The sequence below is a fragment of the Micropterus salmoides genome, unplaced genomic scaffold, assembly GCF_014851395.1.
Source record: "Micropterus salmoides isolate LMB-PRFRI ecotype aquatic unplaced genomic scaffold, ASM1485139v1 Ms_hic_scaffold_19, whole genome shotgun sequence".
Lineage (NCBI taxonomy): Eukaryota > Metazoa > Chordata > Actinopteri > Centrarchiformes > Centrarchidae > Micropterus > Micropterus salmoides.
This window is the reverse complement of record NW_024041039.1, coordinates 17,507,184-17,530,117: the sequence shown is the minus strand read 5'-3', so window position 1 is coordinate 17,530,117 and position 22,934 is coordinate 17,507,184. Positions and strand designations below refer to the sequence as shown.

At 40.1% G+C, this 22,934-nt stretch overlaps 1 long non-coding RNA gene across 1 annotated transcript; it reads right to left on the bottom strand.

Moving 5' to 3' along the window:
• Window positions 1-21,494: 21,494 nt before the first annotated feature.
• LOC119909839 lies at window positions 21,495-22,928 on the bottom strand. The gene is made up of 3 exons (XR_005445549.1): window positions 22,850-22,928; window positions 22,257-22,488; window positions 21,495-21,756 (listed from the first exon to the last, which is right to left on the bottom strand). It is a non-coding gene; the product is annotated as an uncharacterized LOC119909839 (long non-coding RNA).
• Between the last annotated feature and the right edge of the window lie 6 nt (window positions 22,929-22,934).

Genomic DNA, 22,934 nt, shown 5'->3' with positions numbered 1-22,934 from the left:
ACTGTGGCACCTTGAGACAGACTAGTAATCGTTCTTAGATACCCAAAGGGTGGGGAGAACCTTCATATTATTCAGTAGTGAATGCTTTTCTTAACAAATGAACATTCATCCAGACAACATTTAATTCTGCAGTCGTGTTAGCAGAGGAAGATGCTGAGCAAACGTGACTTCAGGACAAAACATTTCTATTGGCAGCTAATTTAAACACCAATGACCTCTGTGGTTCATATTTAACTCTAAAGAGGAGTTATGAGATTGTGGTGATGGTTGACAGATCTGTCGTCATGGTTGCTTGTTGACAATAGCAGCACGTCTTCTGTACTGTGTCTCATGCTATCCTCACTGATTGACATAATAAAGTTAATGACTTAGGGTAAATAAACAAGTTCATCCAAAAATAAAAAAGATTGATGAGGGAATGAATATATAATAATTCTTTACCATAACAATTCTTTAATAATGTAAATATTGTAAATACCCACACTCCTTTATATTTTTCTTTATCTTATATTTATACTCTCATATTTATATACTCTTTATTCTACCTACTTTCTATTATTATTTTCTATTCTATTCTATCAAATAAATAAATAAATGAAAGAACATCCCAAAACAGGAGAGATTCTGGCTACAGAGTAAAATACTGGAGTCTTGACCTTACCTTGCATATTGACAGATAATTTGGACTCCTATGAAGATACCATTTTCAGTATTTCATGTGGATTTTGTTGAAAGTCACAATTTTTTGCAGATATGTTTTTCTGTTTTTAATCCTGAATTTTGTGATTCGGAGAACATCAGACAGAAAACGTTTACCATGGTTGTTTTGCAAAGCTTTTTGAAAGGTTTTCTGAGGTTAACCAAGATGCAGTACCCTTCAGAAAGTGTCCTCCGTGACATGCATTTCCTGTCCCTTTCCGACCTACTCTGCTTTCATAATGTATGGAGTCAGTACCAGCTCTCCCTCCCATCTCTCTTTTCACTCTGTGTTTTCTCTTGACTGACTCAGCCTTTCTAGGGATGCTGGACAGTCAAATGTGTTCAGACACACATATGCACTGGCTCATCACTGGCAGAAAACCACACAGCTTGTTCAGAGGCGTGCCTATTTTCCCCATTACATTTACTCTCCACGTCCTGTTCTTTTGACAAGCGTGGATGAAGCACCTAAATGAATGTGTCTAGGCACCATCTCTCCCGGCTGCACATACATGCACACACATACAACATGCTGCAGCACTTCAGCCTCGAAGCTGCGGCTGCCAAGCATCATTCCACCTCGCTGCAGATGGAGTGGCAGTTGGCGGCAGAGGAGCCCCGAGCGAGGCACACTCTGGCAAGATTTTGAGAGAAATTGAAAACAGATGAGAAATGCAGGATGCAATATGTTTAATGTTATCATTACAACAAATACTTTTGATTTTTCTGCTGGAGTGGATAAAATGTTAGGGAAACAGTCAACTATTGAGGATTTCTCTGGTGTAACCAGTTTCACAGCCACACTGGCTAATCTGCTGTGGTGTCATTGGCCTGGTCCAATATAAGAAGTCAGTGTTGACTAGTGAAGTGAAGTTACCATGATGCTGATGCAGAGGCTGTTTTATCACTGTCTCCATTAATCTTGAAGTTAGAAACGGGAAGCCAATCTCCAACTCAGCACTATGGAGAGCTATTGTCGAGGTCAGTGAAGGGCAGATCAACAGAAAAATCAATGAGGCTTGTAGGGAAGTGTTAATGCTCTTTAGCAATATGACAGTGTACTGTAAGTCATTAGCCTCATGTGCAGCAGCTTTATGGAACAGTGAGGACTCCTACACTTTGATATAATAGAAGGTTTTGTGAAAGATTCTGTACATAAATAAGCCCTGTAATAAAATCAAGGCTAGACTCTCTGAAAAAGATATGTTGCGGTCACAGATGAACTGAGTTTTGTTATAACAAGCACACCCTAGTCATGTAATTTGTTTCAAAAGTAGCCTACCCCCTGCGATGGCCTGCCAACCTGCAGGGTACCCTGCTTTTCGCCCAATGTAAGCTGGGATTGGCTCCAGCCCCCCGTGACCCTGTAAGCAGGATAAGCGGTTGACGATGGATGGATGGAAGTAGCCTACCCTGAAATAAAAAGCTTATCTAGTTAATTAACAAGCTGCCCTTTTTCAATGCAACCCATACATATTAGAACATACTGTCCATATGTGATGCTAGCTTTCTCTAGGTATGTTTGCATGTGCATAAATGTATTTAAAGATACTGCCCTCAATTTTGTTATGGCCTATTAGTAGGGAACCCCAAGCTGTTCAACATTAAATAAATAATATAATTAAAAACAAAAATAAGATAACATATAATTGAAATGTGTAAAAACTCTATATAAAGGAACCAATGATATTTGCACATACAACATGAACATTTACTCATGTCATTACAGTACCATATGAGATATGTGTTTCTTTAAACAATCGCTTGATATAAAAACTTCTGTACATAAATAAGCCCTGTAAGAAAACCAAGGCTAGACTCTCTGAAAAAGATATGTTGTGGTCATATGTGGAGTTTTGTTATAACAAGCACACCCTAGTCATGTAAATGTGTTTCAAAACTAGCCTACCAAGCAGGATAAGCGGTTGACGATGGATGGATATTAAAGGGGAAGTGGGGAGAGGGGGAGGCATGAAAACTGCATAAAAAGCTGTTGTGTCCTGTTGTGATTCAACCTTGTTGTAGCAGAGTTTGCCGATAGTGTGGAGGAGGGAAAAGGTGTTACACAACAAGTGGGCTTCCAATACTCCCACCTAGTGTGCTACAGTACCAGATGCCAAATGAAACAGTGATAGGAGTAGGCTGAAGTGCTGCTGTTTCTCTCTCATGTGCCATCTGTCTCCATCGCATTGTTTCATTTTCATTCCCTTCTTTCCCTCAGTATATCTTAGCTTTTTGTGCTGCTGGCTTACATACAACTTTCCCTCCTCCATAAACGCACATGCAATATTGGAAAGAACACCCCTTTATCTGTGTAGTAAGCATTGTTGCTCTGTGTTTGCAAGGTACACACCCAAATACCAACACTGGGGAGATCAGACAGAAGGGCTGATGGGCTCCTGTGTCAACCTGCAGAGATGAGACGCAGCCAGCTCCTCACAGGAATGCAGCTGAGAATGAAGGTAGAGGAGACCATAAAAAGTGAGTGAATGCTTTTTCCCAGGAAGTGCACAATAAGGACATGTTTCTCCTGAGGGGAGTAGTGTTGGTGTGCTGGGAGGACTGCATTTTGTACTAGTAGCAGGAAGCTGCCTGTGCATAAAAGCGTGTTCTGTACACATTCGTCATATGTGTAATACCTGGAGTGACCTGGCTCTGCATTTTCCTACAGTAACTTTAAATGTTTCTGTACTTAAATGACCATACCAGTGGTTTTGTTCCTTTTTTGTGCTTTGTAATAAATGTCGTAACATTTACTACAAATCACAACTATTCAGCAAGCTCAGCTAAAGTGTTGATTAGATGCATTTCATCTGCCATTCCAGGCACTGACTGCCTTATTAAATCTATTAACAGATTCTTGAAACTTGAGTTTTCCAATTCATCACAATCAACACTGAGTCTGGATTCTTTTTTGTTACATTATTTGTTGCATAATAATGCAGTTGGAGCGCAAATCCATAAAATTGTCTGCACTGCATTACATCACAACATTGAGTGAACTTTGACAAAAATATCAATGAAGACTGGAATATTCACTGTTATACATTACATGACTGAGGCAAGTTTTATAAGTCTGTTAAATGATTTTAGTGAAACCAAATCAGTGGAAGATGTAGATGCCTAGTAGATGCCTGAAATTGTAAGAGAAATTAAACAAAAATAAAACTAGCATGCAGAAATGTTAAGTACATACATTATTAATAGTTAAGGAACAAAACTTAACACAAAGGTACGGTCCTTCAAGTTGATATTAATGAGGAGCTTGTGGTCATTCTCAGACAATAAAACTACCCATTGCTCAAGCAGTCTGGCTTTCTCACAAGCCTCTCCCTTCCTCCTCTGTGGTGAGGTTAACTGGAAAGTTACTAAAGCTGGTTTTATGTGTCGGCCCCTCCCTGTGGTTTACTCAAAGGTGAGGTGAATGGCATGGTGCTGTATCCCTTTAGTCATGCTCTGTGACCAGACGTGTCTCTTGTGTGGCTACAGCGCAGATGAGCAGTCTACGACTAATTAATGCAGGGATTTGCTTGTGACACACAAAATATCAGTTTGTCCAAGAGACTGTCAAACCTGTAAAGTGCAGAAGCCTTGTACCGATGTCCTCTGTTTTTTTGTTGTCTTTAGTATTTTATGAGTCATTACAGGGCAGGGCTCAACCACTTGGCCAGTAGACAAATAGACACTGCCCTGGCTGTGCTTCAACATGCCCAAGCAGAAAGCTCCTCCTGCTAAATCAAAGATGAATAATGGCAATGTGATTTTTTACATACATTTATGTTCAACTGTGACGCTTTTATAAAACAGTTCAGAAAAAGATGTTTGTTTTGGATATTAACAAATGAGTTGATAGCCTTTAGATTAAATTACATTCAGTAAAATAACTCATTAGAGGGGAAACCGGTTTGCTCGTCCATGCATACTGACAAATTACACAAGAGACACAAGTCAGAACAGACAACATAGGAAAGACATACTGCCACAGCAGTAGCAACACAAACTAAGACATATTCCAAGAGGACATTGGTGCATTGCTCAGGAGTCTGCCTCGCTGATAAATTAAAAAATAATTAATTTAATCCAATTGACTTTAAAGAATAAAAAGGCACAGAATTAACATTTTCTGATGAGGGTCAATTTCATATCAAGAAGATATTTCCCCCCAGAAACAATTTCAATCTTAGAAGACTTTATTTGCCTATTATGTAATAAAAAGGGACATGTTGCACAATCCCTTTTCAGAAACACCCTGCTAGAGTGCAGTATTATATCTAAGGCCTCAGCCAAAGGTCACCTGTCTGGGAGCCACTACACGTTATCAAACTCTAAGCTCGGCCCGATACAGCACACCACCAGCAGGGCTGAGATCTCCCAGTCCTGGCCAGAGGGGCTTTTCCAGTGCAGCAGGGTGCTTGGCTCCAGACCCAGAGTGATGATGTCAGCCCACTGCATAGAGGTCATAAACTCAATAATTCACAGACCTGCCTCATTTTGGATCGATATATTGATGAAAAGGTCCGGAGTATATTCCACTCCACCAGCTAAAACAATACAGTGCATTTGCTGTACTGCTCTGGACCAATAATACTCTGGCTTCCTGGTGTTCTCTGAAAGTGCTAACATAAATGTTTATTTTAGATCATGTTTGGTTTCTTATGCAAACCACAAGTCAAGTCTTCTATCATTGAAGAGTTTCATTGTGGAGAAGTTTCCACAACAGAAGGATAATAGATAGAAACCTGTTTTTGTAATTTACATCTACAAAGCTGTAGAGTGGAAACCTGGTGAGCTCATCAACCAGACATTCACACAGCACAGTGCTTCTGTAACCAGAGTTTAATTAGCATGGACCACATGAAATGGTTTGGGGGTTGGTGTTAATTATTAAATGGCTGAGTCAGTTCAAGAGCTTTGCAGGCAAACAGCAACAGAAAGGTCACAGGGAACAGGGCACTGAGGCAATGTCTAATGATTCAGAATCGCACTCTGCTATCATTTGCAGCTAATATTTTGATGCGACTGTTATGTGATGCAAATAGTTTCTCACGCTTAACCAACACACACACACCCACACGCTCACAAAACCACTCGCTCATACGCACATGCTCGCCCACATGTCCCTTGTTCTTTAGCTTGTAGCTCATGTAAAACAGAGCATGCCATCATGGGTTTTCATCCCCTCCTCCCTCCTATGATTATTCTAACTGACAGTGCACTCTGTCGTTTTTGGATTGCCTCTGCATGCCTCTGGGGCACAGATTGGCACAGAGATAAACTTAGCAACAGCTCGCCGGGTCAGACTGCAGCCCTAATAGAGAGAAAGAGAGAGAGGGAATGAGGAAGAGTGATGGGGGGCGATACACCTTGTACCAGAATATATGAGAAACAGCAGGTAAAACAGGTCAGCTTTAACACTGAAATTACAGAACACAATGACAGCATTTTACTGGAAATAATGATGACTAAAAAGATAAACCAAATAGAAGATAAACAACATTTCAAAGTTAAATATTTACTGGACAAATATAGTAAATTGTCATTTTGGGAAATTATTATTCGCTTTCTTGCCATGAGTTTAATGAGAAGAGGATTTGGTTAGCTTAGCTTAGCACCAACACTGAAAGCAGGGGGGCTCCAGCTAATGTGGCTTTGTCCAAAGGTAACAAACTTTGCCTTGTCCAAAGCTCACAGATGAACACATTTTATGTTGTTTGTACAAAAGCTAAACTGTAAAAAACAACATTTAGTCCAAGACGTTTCTTAAACTCACAGTGTCATCACGAAAAGACCGTGTGCGGGCAGGAAATAGTTTGGTACAGTAAAACCATGTCTTTTTTTATACTTCATTTTTGTAAAAATTAAACATTTAAAAAAAAAAGTTAATTTGTGAGTTTTAGATGGGCTGGTAACTGTTTTCCACTGTTTGTGCAAAGCTAAGCTAACTAGCTGCTGGCTTTAGCTTCACAGCTAGCGTACAAACATGACAGTGGTTTGCAAGAATGCAAATAAGCGTATTTCCCAAAATGTCAAACTATTCCTTTAACAAGGCTCATTGTGGGATATGCATGTGTGTGTGTTTGTACAGGGGTGTATTTGAATGCCACGCAGGCCCCCACCATACCAAGGCCCTCCAGCTCAAGTGTTTGTTGTAGATACCACTGAGCTGGTGACATTTGACTACAAAATTACACTTCCATTAGAGCTGATATGGGAGGCTTTTCCCTATGCCATGTAGTGCGCCTCTTTATCTCCATGTCAATGCTTTTATATCTAACATGATTCCTGCTCTTCTTGCCTTTCTTACCTCCTGTTGTGGTCACCATAGCAATGTGAGTTGCCTGCCCACGCTCTCATTTAAAAAACAATGACTCCATAGACCAGAATTTAAAAAACAGAGAAGATATCCTGATTATCTAAAGCAACTTTCAAATACCACTGTAATCAGATAATATTTTTCCCCTTTTATCGTTAGAGGTTACTTTATGATAAATTAGTGGGTGATTAACAAGAAGCGGGCTAAAATGTACTTATCATTCACTATTTCTATTAATTTACTATAAATACTATATTTGGAACTGGCATGGAGCCAGAACTGGTACAAATATCCTGTGACCATAAACACACAAAGGATATCCCTTTAGGAAGTACAATGCTTTAACAGGAAATGATTTATGGCCCAAATATGGAAAATCTTTTGGTGCTTTGTTACTGTATGTGCTTCAACAGCTTGGATTTTTTTTTTGTTTAAAAGCATATTTACGGCAATTTAACAATAGCAGCACTCTGGCATATGACAGGAGTATCAGTTAATGTAGTTTGTAACTTTAGGCTATTGTCTGCTTTGAGCTCATTATGTAAGACTATCCGACTCACACAGATGGAGATCTGCATGGTCTTCAGCTTTTTTAACACTTGTGATGAATGCTTTTCTTCCACGGGCACAAAACTGTTGACACAATGGCATCGTTTCATTGAGATAATCTGGCTAAAAGGCTGAGAAGCACAGACAGCAGGGAAGAGAGAGGCAGAGAGAGGCTTCGGTCTGTGTACAGGCCTCAGGTGATGTTCTGCTCTGATGACGAGCCCTCTCCACTCCTCTCCTCTCCTCACCTCTCCTCTCCCAAGGTGACTCTGCTCTACAATGATGCAGCAGAGAGCCTTTGAAAAATGACTAATTTGCACCATATTCCCCTCCTCTGCAGTGGTGGAAGTAGTATTCAGATGCTTTACTTAAGTAAAAGTAGCAATACCACACTGTGAAGTTACAACGCCAGTACAAGTAAAAGTCCTGCATTGAAAACCTTACTTTAAGTGACTTTAAGCATCAAAAGTGAAAGTACTCATTCTGCATTTAAATGGTCCCTGTCAGTGTTTATTTTGTTTGATGTTTTTGGATTAATATTACTGCTGCCTTGATGTTGCATTTTACTGCTGTAGATGTTTAAGGTTGAGCTAATTTAAATACTTTATTTAAATTAGGTAGTAATAATAATATTCTGGACCCTTGGGTAGTAATATTCTAGAAGATCATAATATGTTTGTAGTTTTGTGGAATGTTGTGGAGTGAGCATTATAAAGTACCTTGAATGTGTTACATTGCACCCCTGCTCTTCCATATCGTATGCCCTTTTCTGCTGATCACCTCAAACCAATTTAATTAATTTAATATTGTTAAAATTATAAAATAAATTAAAATGGTTTTATTTATACGGGAATTGGATCATCAATTGGACATCTTTTCCCCTCCACTTCTAATCTTGTTTCCCTCCCCTCAAAATAAAATACTGCTTTGTGGCAGCAGAGATCAAATTGAGCTACTATATTGAAGTGTTTTTTAAATGAAAATAATGTTTTTCATCACCTGGCAGGGTAATTTCATTTGTCTGATACTTTGGTTTATCACCAAATACCTGCACTAAACCTCAGCTGTACTTTGTGGTTAGTGCTAATTAGCAAGTGGTAGCATGCTAACACAGTAAACTAAGATGGTGAACATTATACCTGCTAAACATAAGCACGTTAGCATTATAACTTAATGTTAGCACGCAAACATTAGCATTTAGCTTAAGGCACCTCCATCTCTATGTATGTATGCTATGTAGCATGGCTGTAGACTCTTGTTGTATTGTATCAGAATGTATGTTATGTGTTGCCATCACCAGTATGTAGTATACACCATTATTTAGATTATACTCAGAGGTATTTCTCAAACAGCAGCCTCCAAACTAGCTATATCAACACCTCTCTAAAACTGTTTCAACAAAAACTGAACAATACAACCTACAGGAAGGTAGTATTTATTGCAGTGCTTTTTTATTAGACTACTTTAGTTTTAGATGGGAGTACCCAGTAAACTGGTTAATTAAGTGTATATCAATTACTGTAGTGTGTAGTTGCTCATAAAGCCCATCTCTGCATTTCTCTCGTGAAATCCAGTCAAACTCAGATGGGCACTTAAATGGTCTGCCTCTCTCAGTGTCTCTCTTTTCTCTCCTCCCACTCCCTGACTTTGACTGCTGCCATGGAGACCAAGGGCAGTAAAGACGAAACAATACCATCCAGATTGACGTGCTTGCCGGCATCCCTGTGTGATCTCTGGGCAGCGAGGTCATGTACAAGCAACGCGAGACGAAGAGAGTCAAACACAGACAGAGACAGACAGGGAGGATGCCAGGAGAGTGTGTCATCGCCAACTGGTCACTAATCTGGCCAACACCTGGTACTGCACACACACACACACACACACACACACACACAAAGGAAGAACAGAAGAATAAAGGCTGTGTCTTAACTGTGGCTTCTAGTGTTAACAGTATAGACGTTTTTTCTCTGTGTAATCGTGACTCTTGATGTGACTCCACCAGTGTTGTTTACATTCCACCATGACAGCTGTCCCTGGGCGTTAACTACGCTGATAACTGGATTGCAGTGTGCACCAGCAGACACAAAGAGAGAAACCAGACAGAAACCAAGAAAGGAAGGTGTGTGTGTGTGTGTGTGTGTGTGTGTGTGTGTGTGTGATAATATAATATAGAGTAAATGTCACATAAATAAAACAGAAAATATACAAACAGCAGAGAGAACATGGAGCCAGGTGGTTCACATAGATCTTAACCAAAAGGCACCAAATTATAGTTAGGGCAACTGTATGTTTTGGCAGCTTTTTTGTAAGTAATAATACACATTTTTAAACATGTACAAAAGAGCAAACATTCGAAATCAAAAAATCTGTTATTTGTTACATGGCATGTTCATGAAACAATAAAAACAACACAAGTTTCGACCTTGGCAGGTCTTTAATCATGGTTTAAATTAGGTCCTGGTTGTGTCCTGGTTGAACACTTGAGGCAACAAGTGGAAGATCATAGCTGTCATGTAGAGAATCAATAGAAGCACACAAATATAGGTAAACATAGTTATATTATTTTAAAGTATTGTTTTTATGGAGTGTGTTTGACATTTTCTGGACTTGGAATAATGTAAATATACTTTATAGTTTTGTTAGGGGTGATGACTCAGTGGGTAAGACACTTGGCTTTGGTGTGAGATACCTGGGTTCGAATCCATCGTGAGACACCAATGTGTCCCTGAGCAAGACACTTAACACCTTGTTGCTCCAGAGGCGTGTGACCTCTCATATATATATATAGCAATTGTAAGTTGCTTTAGATAAAAGCGTCAGCTAAATGAATAAATGTAATGTAGATACAAATACCACCAGCCTACCATGATACCTTTATAAAAAAACATAACTCAAGGTGGTCACTTGGCTTTTTCTAGAGCTTTAAACATCATCTCTTGATCTCACAGTCTTCCTTAGTTCAGCTGAAAAGCAGGATGTCGGCAACATACAGATTGCAATGAGAAGCTCCAGGAAGAAAGGTAGTAAGAGGACCTTGAGTTAGGATTTGTTTTCTGCTAAACTACTGTGAAGAAAAACAGTTTCCCTAACCAAAGCAGGAACAAAAAACATTTACATGTGTGAATATGAAACTTGACCGCAGTTATGATACAATTTATCAGGTAGAATAATGAAACCAAAAAACATATTTTCCCATTTTTTATGTACATGGACAGGGAGAAAAAGACCAATAAGACAGTAGGAGTAAGTAAGATATTATTATTACTATTACTATTACTAATATTATTATTATTATTATTAGGTTATTTGTTATTATCATGAGAAGTTATTCTGTTTATTGGTTTTGTTTAATTGTTTAAACAGAGACAATACAGATACACATTGTTACTTTGGAAGGACAAATGTAATGTAGGCCTATAAAAAAATGTCCAGATGAAGCTAATTTGCAGCCCTCATGCTTTGAGCATGTGTATCTACTATATACTGTATGTGTATACATTTACATGTAAGAGTGCAACTATGTGGCCTACTGTATATAGTAGGCCTATGTGTGCATGTTACGTGAATCCTTTCAACATGTTCTCATCCTATTTAAGCCTTTTTTTTGTCTTGAAACTCTGTGGTTGTGTTTGTAATACATCCACGTGCACTATCAGAACAAAAGAAACAAGACGAGATGTTATTCTTGGACTCAACTTCTTGTGTGTGCAGCAAAGTCGACCATATCAGCACCCAGCACTGCTCTTGTCATGGTGATGAATGCAGCGTCTTTTCCTCTAGATGAAGGGTCCCCCCCTTTTTTTCTCCACGCCTTGATTTCCATGGTTACCAGCGGCATGCCAACGATCTGCGAGTGCGGAGGATTGGGAGGGAGGGGATGTGCATGGGAACATCTGTGTGTGTGTGTGAGTGAGTGGTGAGGAGGAGGTACAGATTGATGTTGTTGCTGCACTTCCTGTCTTGCTTTTCCTGTTTCCTGTTTCCTCTCCTGTGCGGAGTATCTGTCCATCCCCCCCACCCCCAATCCCTTTTTGTCTACTGTTTTTCACATTGATCTGTCCGGAAACATACAGCGAGGAGTGTGGTTTCAGGTTGCAGACAAAAAGGGAAAAGCATGCACCAGTTCATGGATTATGAATTGAGTGGGCACCCCTGGGTGTTTAGGCAGCTTGTTACCCTGCAAGTGCTTCTCCTTCGCCCTACTGTTGTAATCCATGATAATAAATCCTTATTTCTTCGCTTTGACAGGGACACACACACACACACTTACTGTGGCTTATTGAAAACCAACAATGCCAACATTGATGTTGTTTACCTGTATCATCTGCTATTGGATTTTATCTGATCATGCTGATAAACCGTATTGTATATGCTTTTTACCACAATGTAGTATGTTTTTAACTACTATATATTGTATTGAATTAGTAAGGATGCCTAAAAACATCAAGCAAAGGGACTGCTGATGAAAACTAGCTTTGTGGCTAACTCGGGTACATTTACATTTGTTTGAACGTAGATCAATGTAAATTTTCCTTTCTCAAATAAACAGTATATAGAAAGATGTCTATGAAGATTCTCAGTCATGCAGGTCATAGTTATCCAACGAAGGTTAAAATCAAGGGCAACTGGACATGGTTGAAGATACTGGAAGACATTTCGTCCCTCATCCAAAGGACTTCTTCAGTTCTGACTGACTGGCAGGGAAACTCAGCTATTTAAGCTCAGTGGGCTCGTTGGCCCGGGTCATCGATACCGCTGGTTCGTTAGTGTTCCTTGTTGCTGTGACGACAGTCGTTACAGCCGTTAAGACTACCTGTGGCCAAGACTGAACGACCATTGTTGGTATCTTCACCTGAGGTCAATAGGTTACGTTTGTTGAGTTTCCTGGGAAGTGATGAAAGGACAGCATTGTAAGTGGGGGATAAGTGGTGGCGTAGACCCCCTCCCCTGTTCAATGACGGCTTCTCAACCCTGGTGTAGATGGCTTCCTTGACACCTCTTTCAAACCATCCATCTTCTCTGTCTAAAATGTGCACCTGGTGGTCCTCAAACGAGTGTCCTCTGTCCTTCAGATGTAAGTAGAGTCTTGACCTGAGGAGTTGGCCCTTCTGTGTTGAGCCATGCGTTTGTGTAGTGGTTGTTTTAGTCTCCCCAATATACAGGTCTGTGCATTCCTCACTGCATTGGACCGCATACACTAGATTGCTTTTCTTGTGTTTGGGTGTGCGGTCTTTGGGGTGTACCAGCATCTGTCTTAGTGTGTTCTTGGGTTTAAAAAACACAGGGATGTTATGTTCCTGTTATGTAAATCCTCCTGAGTTTCTCTGATACTCCAGACACGTATGGAATCACAATGTTGTTGCGTTTGACCTTCTTTTCCTCCTCCCCTGTAGTTTTGTTCTTCTTGGATCTTGTGGCTGTCTTCACAAAGGTCCATTTAGGGTATCCAGAGGCTGTAAGTGCCCCCGTCAGGTGGTTCTGTTCCTTCTCTCTGGCTTGGGCGCTTGTTGGTATGTTTTCCGCTCTGTGGTGCAGTGTTCTCATGACCCCTAGCTTGTGCTCCAGTGGGTGGTGGGAATCGAACAGTAGGTATTGGTCTGTGTGTGTGGGTTTTCATATATAGTATATAGAAACAAACAGATCGATAACAAACCCACTTCTCACACTCATTGAGATAAAAGTATGAGGAAAGTGGGAGACAAGAAGATGAAAGAGGAAGGGGTGTTAGCGAGAGCAACAGGGGAATGAAAACTGTGAAATATTCATGAGGGCGAGACAGGAGAGCAGAAAGGAAGGAGACAAAGAGTCGGACACAGTGAAGCCCTGCGTGCATGTGTGTGTGAGAGAGAGTGAAAAAGCAGTGTATTATCCTCATAAGAGGCCTCCAAGCTAAGAGGCCTCATATCAAACATGGGCTTTTATCTGCAGCGTCAATTACAGCCTGCCACTAATTTCCATTGACAAGAGCTTCAATACACTGTCCTACAGGAAGACATTTGCATACAAATAGAGGGGTCAGAAAAGACTGAGAGCTTATAAAGCCCCTCTTTAGTTGTGTAAAGTTGTGTGTATGTAGAAGTGCAGGTATACGTGTGTGTGTGTGTGTGTGTGTGTGTGTGTGTGTGTGTGTGTGTGTGAAGCACAGTTTCTTGCCTGAAGGCAGAACAGCACAGAAGGCATGTTGGAACAAAATGTTTGGAAAAGAAAGAAAGATCAAAAGTATACTCTGTTTCTCCGAACACAGAGCAGTAAGAGGAGTAGGTTTGATTACTGTGTTGGTTTCACATAAAGGTTATCATACACCGCCCTCTCCTGGTCTTTAGCCTGCACTGCTGCACCGACACACGTGGTGCTGTTGACGTTTCCGTGAATGCAGAGAGGGAGTGATCCTGGTGAGGCTCCGCTTTGAAAATCAGATGACTCTGAAGTGTCACTTGGCTCAGAGGTGTGCGTCATAAAAACACAATGTATTGTTTAGGCTGCGTCAGTACTCTCTCTGAGCGTGCTGTCTTTCAACCTTGTCTTCTCTTTATTGAACAGTTAATAAACAGACCTCTGTTCCTTCACTGTGCATTAAATGCGTTAAAGTCTCAGTCTTGTTATGTCCAAAGAAGAAACAATGCAAAACTACACACCTCTTCTTATCTTTCCAACGGCTAGAACAACTCTATATTTCTCTCCTCTTGTTTTGACCGTTGTAATACACTGTATTCTTGTTTAAGCCAAACGGGCTGTGGCACTATTATAATTTAAACAACAATTTGATCATTTACAGACATATTGTGTTAAAAAGTGACTAAAAGTGAAATTAAATGCCTTGTTTTAATTGGACGCCTGTCCCTTTTACTGGCTTGGTGTGGCTACATGTTTTGACAAATAATGGGAGGTCCCAATTTGAAGCCTGGTCTGGTTTTTATAGATGTTTTTTTAATCAATGATATGTTATCCGAGCCACATTATTACCAGACAACCATTTGACAGTAGCGTCGTTCCCATCTTTGCTGAGCGAGTGTTTTGTGCAAAGGAATTAAGGGCCTGTCCCATATAGGCGCCTGTCAGAAATATAGGCAGGATGAGTTCAGTGATTAAATCAAATAAAAGCCCTGGCTATTTATTTTTTTATTTTACTACATCATGCAATGTGCATTTTATTTTATTAATTAATTTGGGTCGAGGATCGACCTGTGTCTTCACGGACAACCCATCGGATCCTGCGGCTCAGTGCAGGTGAAATCTTTTTGGGTCTACCACTTGACTTTTTTGTCCCATAACTCTCAGGATCTTTTAAGAAATGTAAAATGACTGTCTTACTGCGTCCAACCTTGGCAGCGATGGCGAGTTGCGAGAGGCCTTGCTTGTGCAGCTCAACAATCCTGCCACGTTCAACGAGAGAAAGCTTTTTGCCTTTGCCATCAGGAGATCATGACAGTGTGACTGTAAGCAGTACTTACAACCCGGTTATGATCCACCAGCGTGAAATGCGAGTACTTGCAATGTTTCCCCCGGTCTTAAGATTTTGTTCAAGAGTGTACATGAGCAGGAGGCTTTCAAAATATATATTGATGTATTTAGTGATCATGATCCTGGTGTGTTTCCACTAAACATTTCCTCTACAATTTGATATGTACACATAGTAACGTGTCTAAATCTCCCACATCCCTGAGAATATGAAGATATGACCTCAGTGTCCTCGATGGCAGCTGTGGCCTTGCATATACATCCAGCCTCTCAGGGACAGAACAAGTTCTCCTGCTTCTGACTTCACCGTGTATTTATTGCCCAGCTATTTAACATCCTCCTTAAAATGTCATCAAAATGAGAAGTCATGTCTGGTGAGTGAGTAACTGGTAACTGGTCAGTAATGATCATTCAAAAGGTACAGGTGAATAAAAGCAAGACTATTAAAAATGAAATAAAACATGTCACAAATGCTTAAGAGTATTTGTAAGAACATGCAGTTGTGTATCTGTGCATGTGTTTATCTGAACAAATCTCAGCACACTGAGTGAAACCCTGATCTACATTAACAACAAAAAAACAAAGATGACGGTTAGCCTAACCCAACTTGTCAACCGCAGTGATTTCTCTGCTCCACCCTGGGATGGACCAAGGACAGAGGTGTTGCTGGTTTGACTGGTCTGTGGAAAGTTAACAAAAGAATCCATGTAAAGGAGTTATTTTAACCGCAGTTTTGCATACACGTGATTTTGAGTCAGATATAAGAAATAAGAAGAAAGTCAATGTTAGACTCACTGATGCAATCAAACTGTTTATCAGCTATTGACTGTTAAGATTTCGAAAACCTGATTTTTATCAAGGGAAATTTGGTAGGAGATTAATATGTTATTATATGTTTTAGAATTAATAATATTTCCAATGACAAAATACAAATTTTACAAATATAAATATAGGACAGCCCCCACCCCGACCCCAATGTTTTAGTAATTGGATTTTTCACATTATCTATTTAATTAGCTGTTCAGTTGTATATTCTGCTAGATTTATAAGGACTATTTGCATAAACTCCACCCCACTAACTAATCTCTAAAAGTCTGAAGTATGACTGTTTTATTTCTCATCAAGAAGCTCTAAATGTCCCAACAAGAATCTCTCCATGCTGCCAGGGAATAAAATGTTGTTGGAGAAATATGGAAATCTTCATTAGTGTACTTATTTGGAGCCCAGTTTAAATAGAAACATTCGGTGCTGATGAGGAACTTTCCCACTGTTTTCCATTATTGTCCCTCACTAATGAACTTTATTTAAAAAAAAATAAACGTAATGTGTTAGGGAGCAGACTCTTCCCTGTTTCTTAATCACCTCAGGAGGTTTGGCCCTGGTTCAAGTGAAACTCCTCTGTTTTCTTCTACTTTCTGTTGGGGCCTTTTAATGTCTTGTCACTTGCCTCCAACCTCTTTTTCTGATACTTCACATTTTACTTTTCACCTACGTAGGGATCCTCCTCGACTCACTTACCCAAAATAAACCTGACTGCAGTATGAAAGCAGTTGCTCTTCTGAATGTCTCTAAGGTTTCCTTAAGCCTTCCTGTTCAGTTGTGCATGTGCAGGATAAGGCAGGGTCTGCTCAATGTTGCACCACGGTGTCGCTGCTTGTCTGTATGTTACAGGTTAAACAGGTGGAGATGACAAATGGGTTTCACTGCAGCCGTTCCTTCACAATATGAAGAACGCAGTGATCACCAAGCAGCAACGGTTGGCTTTAAGACAACAGAAACTCATGCAGGTTTATACATGCCATCTAAGATCCTGATGACTGTATAGCCACATAGAAATCAAATCTGAGACTGTGTTGGTGTGCGTGCGTGTGTGTGTGTGTGTGTGTGTGTTGTGATAAATTGAATTGATAACTGATACCTGAGTGAAACTTCTCCTTCATATCTTTTGATTACTGTGAACTCTGATGAAGAAAAAGTTTTATGTGTAAGATCTTTCCTTACTGGAGTTCAACCATTTCTTATTCCCATGGGTAAAAATAAAAGTTGTCCATTAATACTATCTATAGAAAGATTTGACTTCTAATAATTACAAAATAAAAGACTTCAAGATTCATGTTTAGCTATCTAAAATGACACCACTCCTGTTTAAATCATCCAAAACACAAGAAATAAGAAAAGATAATTAAAATGATATAAAAGCAACATGAAGCTATATATTGCATAATAACAACCATTCAAGTAACATCTTAAAGACAAACTAACATGCAGCCAAAATCAAAATTTCTGTGAACGTCAGCCTGTTGTTTTCAAACTCAATACAGTTTTTAGAAACACTTCAGATTCTGATTTTGTGTCCTGCTTCCTCTTGAAGACACATTTCAGGTTTGACAGCAAATCTGTTCAGGAAGCATTCCTCCAAGTGTGAACACAAGTGTGGTTGTGCATGGACGAGAGTGAACGTAAGTATGCCCGAATACATGAAGGCGAGATGAAGTCCCATCAAGCAGGCATGAATCCAGCTGCTGACAGATTATTTGCTCTCGTCTTTACCTTGTGATGGCTGAAAAAAGGCAAATTCTTCGAACAGCTTTTGTCTGGGATGAACCTACATTACAGTGTTACTGCAGTGTGCCATAAAGTCCATGTACTGATTCAAAGTAACTAAGTACATTTACCTAATAGGCCTACTGTACTCAGTACAGTACTTAGGTAAATGTCAGTTGTATTAGTCAGTCATAATAGTCCTATAAATACAAAAAATTTAAACACTGACAGACATTTTTCATGTTGATACTTTACAGTTTTTCTCAGTTGCTTTGGTGCATTTCTCACATCACTATTTACATTTGCACAACAGTTAATGCAGTTCTGAAAACAATTAGTACAAACTGCAAAACCTATTTGATAACCTGCAAAAGTGTGTCACTTGCTCAAAATGGATAGCTCATTCCTCAAAAGCAAGTATTCATGTCAGTGAAAGTCCTGACACCATTGTTTATGAACAAGATAGTCAAATGGCTTTGTCATGTTTTCATCATGTTTACTCTGTAAATGCAAAAAAGTCAGATCTTGGTGACACTACCTGAAAATGCTCAAGACAGCACTATATACTATTTGCACAGCCATTTGAAAACTACAGTAAAGTTACACATTATTGTATTCAGTGAGGTAACTGAGTGCAAGACACTGAAGATGTATGTTTCATATTTTTACTGCATATGCTCTTTGCAATTCTAATTTGTTCACAGCATTGTGCAAAAGACAAAATACACCAAACATAAACTCCCTTTGGGTAGAGCTGTGCACAACTGTAAACAATATTGCAGTACATATTGGAACTGAACATACAACATAGTACTGTAAATCATTCATGCACATCCAGATGTTCCTCTCTGTCTGGCCATATAATTTCATCTACCTCACAGCGAATATCATCCCTTGCAATGCAGCAAGGAAAGTATCTCCTCGAGTGCCCCCTCTGCAGGACTCTGCTGTGATGTCATCACATGCTGCATCCATGGCCGCTAGCAGGGCCATTTGGGTATGTGGATGCCCGTCATATACCTTCCACTTCCAGGAAGAGAACTGTCAGAGAAAAACTCCTCTATTGGATTTAGGAATGGTGAGTAGGGAGAGAGATACTGTATTCTACTAGCATCCTATCATGTGCTGCAAACCACTGTCTGACGACATCTGAGTGGTGAAAACGCACGTTATCCCAAACAACAACATGCTTGTTCAGATGGTCTCCAGTTAGATGTCCCTGTAAAGAGTGTCTAAAAAGTCAGCAGATGTTGTGGGTTGTATGGACCAAGATGGGGGATATGGATGAGGATGCTGTTTTCTGAGATGGCTGCACACATGGTTGTTCAATGGTTGCTCTCTGTCCAATGCGATTCCTTCCACATCTTCTACCTTTTGCCAGATTGAAACCTGCCTCATTAGGGTATATGAATGTGTGCAGCGGTTCCCTGGCCTCCTGCTCCAGTACATGCTTTATTACAGAAGAGTGAGTGAGAAAAACTATAACAACTTTTCCTGTGTAACATAATGCATTTTGGACAACATATTGTACAGTATGCACTATGAATACACATACACAGAACTGTCATGTAAGTGTAGTGCATGACACTACTCAAAGTAAACACTTTACAGCACTGAACATTAGATTATGCAGAGAACACATACTGGTGAAACTCACCAAAACCATTTATTTCAGTAATTCTACTTATAAGTTCACCTTTTAAGTAGAATTACTGAAATAAATAAATATATAAATATAAATTCTATAGACTCATTACATGCAAAGTGAGATATTTCAAGTCTTTATTTGATATCATTTCGATGATTATGGCTTATAGCTTATGAAAACCCCAAATTCAAAATCTCAGAAAATTAGAATATTACATGAAATCAATAATAAAAAAGGATTTTAAATACAGAAATGTCAGCCCTCTGAAAAGTATAATCATGCATATGTACTCAGTACTTGGTTTGGGCCCTTTTTGCATGAATTACTGCCTCAATGCGGCGTGGCATGGATGCTATCAGCCTGTGGCACTGCTGAGGTGTTATGGAAGATCGGGATGCTTCAATAGCGGCCTTCAGCTCTTCTGCATTGTTCAGTCTCATGTCTTTCATCTTTCTCTTGGCAATGTCCCATAGAGAATCTCAGGTCAGGCGAGTTTGCTGAGCCAATCAAGCACAGTAATCCCATGGTCACTGAACCAGGTTTTGGTACTTTTGGCAGTGTGGGCAGGTGCCAAGTCCTGCTGGAAAATGAAGTCAGCATCCCCATAAAGCTCGTCTGCTGAAGGAAGCATAAAGTGCTCTAAAATGTCGTGGTAGACGGCTGCGCTGACTCTGGACTTAAAGCACAGTGGACCAACACCAGCAGATGACATGGCTCCCCAAACCAACACAGACTGTGGAAACTTCACACTGGACTTCAAGCATCTTGGATTTTGTGCCTCTCCATTCTTCCCCCAGACTCTGGGACCTTGGTTTCCAAATGAGATGCAAAATTTGCTCTCATCAGAAAAGAGGACTTTGGACCACTGAGAAACAGACCAGTTCTTTTTTTCTTTAGCCCAGGTAAGACGCTTCTGACGTTTGTTGGTCAGGAGCGGCTTGACAAGAGGAATACAACATTTGAAGCTCATGTCCAGGACCCGTCTGTGTGTGGTAGCTCTTGATGCAGTCACTCCAGCCTCAGTCCACTCCTTGTGAAGCTCCCTCACACATTTGAATGGCCTTTTCCTGACAATCCTCTCCAGGCTATGGTCACCCCTGCTGCTTGTGCACCTTTTTCTTCCATTTAACTTTTACAGTTTTTCCCCTCCATTGGTTTGGCTCATTTCTTGAAACCGAAATTACATTCGCAAACCTTTAAGATCATTTGGCAAAACACAGTCTTACAGTTCAGCACAACGCTATAGCTCACTTGCGAAAGCTCATCTCTCTCTCCCAAAATTGTTCACTTATGCTTCAAAACTAAATTCCTTTCCCATACAGAGAGTCAGTGCCAAGAAAATGGCAAAGATCCTTCTCAATTGCTTTGGCCCATTTTTTGAAACAGACTGGATGTTCGCAACACTCTTGGTGCTTTTGCCAGAATAACGTGGATGGGTCGGCACAACACCATGGTTCACCTGCAAAAGCTCATACCTCTCCCAAAACAGTTCACTCATGTGTCAGTGCCCCCAAAATGCTTCCTCCCTTTGGCATTGTGCAAGCACTGCAAGTCAAAATCTTTAGATGTTTTGTCACTATGGCAGGGGACCACTGAAATATACCTCACGTCCACCTTTCAGTCTTAGCCCAGTCCTTCATTGACAATTGTTACTGTACAGTTTGTCATCTAGCTAAACAGAATACAATTGTGTATAAAACTGAAAGAAATAGGACTTTAGGGTACTTTATTCACACACAAAGTAACTTCCATACATCAGAGTAAAAAGAAAGTGTATACAGCATAATATACTGTAATATAAACACTCAAAAAAAAACACAATGAATTATATGCAGCCTACAGTGCTGTAAATAAAGCTGGAGTTTCACAACTAACAGTTCTTCACTGGTCACAGTTCTCACCCTCCTGGCCATCCACACGCTGCTGTTTGGCCACAGATTCTCGTCCACATCACAGCGTATATTCTCCCTTGCGATGCAATGAGGGAAGAAACGGCGTGCATGTCGTAACCATCCCCTACACTGATCTCCTGCAATATCCTCACACGCAGCGTCCATTGCACGGAGCAGGGACCTCTGATCTTGAGCCCAATTCTCATACACTACCTCCAAGCAGAGAAATACTCCTCAATAGGATTGAGGAAAGGAGTGTAAGGTGGTAGGAACACCATGACCATCCTTGGATGAGTAGTGAACCTGATGAGCGGGCCACAGTGGAAATTCACATTGTCCCATACAATGACATATTGTGGTAGGTGAGGCCCTACGAGACCTCTCTTCATTTTCAGGGATCAAATCCAAATGAAGGCGGTCCAAGAAGATGAGGAGCTTCTATGTATTGTATGGGCCAAGACTGGGGATGTGAGTGGCCACACCATTCTCAGATATGGCAGCACACAGTTATATTGCCCCCTCGCTGCCCTGGGACATCCACTGTGGCCAATAATATTACGGCCACGTCTTTGGCCCTTGGCCAGGTTGAAGCCAGCTTCATCCACAAACACGAGGATGTGATGGGTCTCATTTCCTTAAAATGCCATTCTTCTCTACAACAGCATAAAAAAAAAAAAAAAAAAAATCAAATCAGTCATACACTACAGTTACAGACAATTACATTTGAGTGTTCTATGTTCTCCACAAGTTCAATATACTACTGGCCACTACTCCAGTGGTTCCAAACCTGGGGTACATGTACCCCTGCTACAAGGGGTATTTGACAGAAAGGGGAGGGGGAAATCATCAATGACTAGACTTACTGAAATGTTACAGTAAAACCCACAGTATTAGATTTACATGGGAGGCACTAATTGCAGCTCTTTGACACCCTTTTCTTATTGTATGTTATATTCTTCAAAATAAGGATTACAATGATAATTGTATCATACAGTAAGCTGCAGTTTTTAGGCAAAATGTTGAAGTCCGATAAATCAAATACTTTCATACCTCGATACACAGATCAGGTAAAGTGGGTACTGAAGTGAAAAAAGTTAGGGAACCACTGCTTAATTATAAAAAGGTTATAATGGACAACCAGTAACTGACTTACATGTACATACTGGTACCACAGCTCTTTCACTCTCAGAGTTCCTCTTAAATAGTACCCTGTAAGTTTGCTTCATTGTCATCTGATTCTTCAATATCCGGTCTATTGTGGAGATGCTTATAGAGTTGACATTTTGGAATATGGCATTGTCTTGTAGGATTGCAGTGCGAATCTGTCTCAAGGTGATGGCATTACAGATCTCCTGTTCTTGTTGTTCACTGAGAAGTTTCCAATCCTAGACATAGAATTCAAAAGGACAACACTCCATTTGTAATGTATACCTTAAAGAATGAGTTACCTATGTAACTGTATTGTTGTTTTACTTACAGTAACTTTACCACAATTCTAATGCATCACTGGACAGTGACTGGAATAGTACTGTAAACTGTATCATCAATACTGTAGAAAATAAACTATGGTATAGTTTATTTTCTCCAGTGTTTTTCCTTGTCATTTTTAGTATCATAACATCCCATTGAGGTAAGATATTACACACTCTAAATGAATAGGTAAATGTGTAAATAAATATATTCTTGTTCTATGCACAGTGTCCTGTCCTATACAACATATAATTCCATCATTGACTGACTACATACCTGTTTTCCCTGCAAAAGGTTTGGATGATGGAGACTGTAGAGCGATGTCATGGTTCGTGTGGTGAAGCAGGTAGTAGGTGGGAGG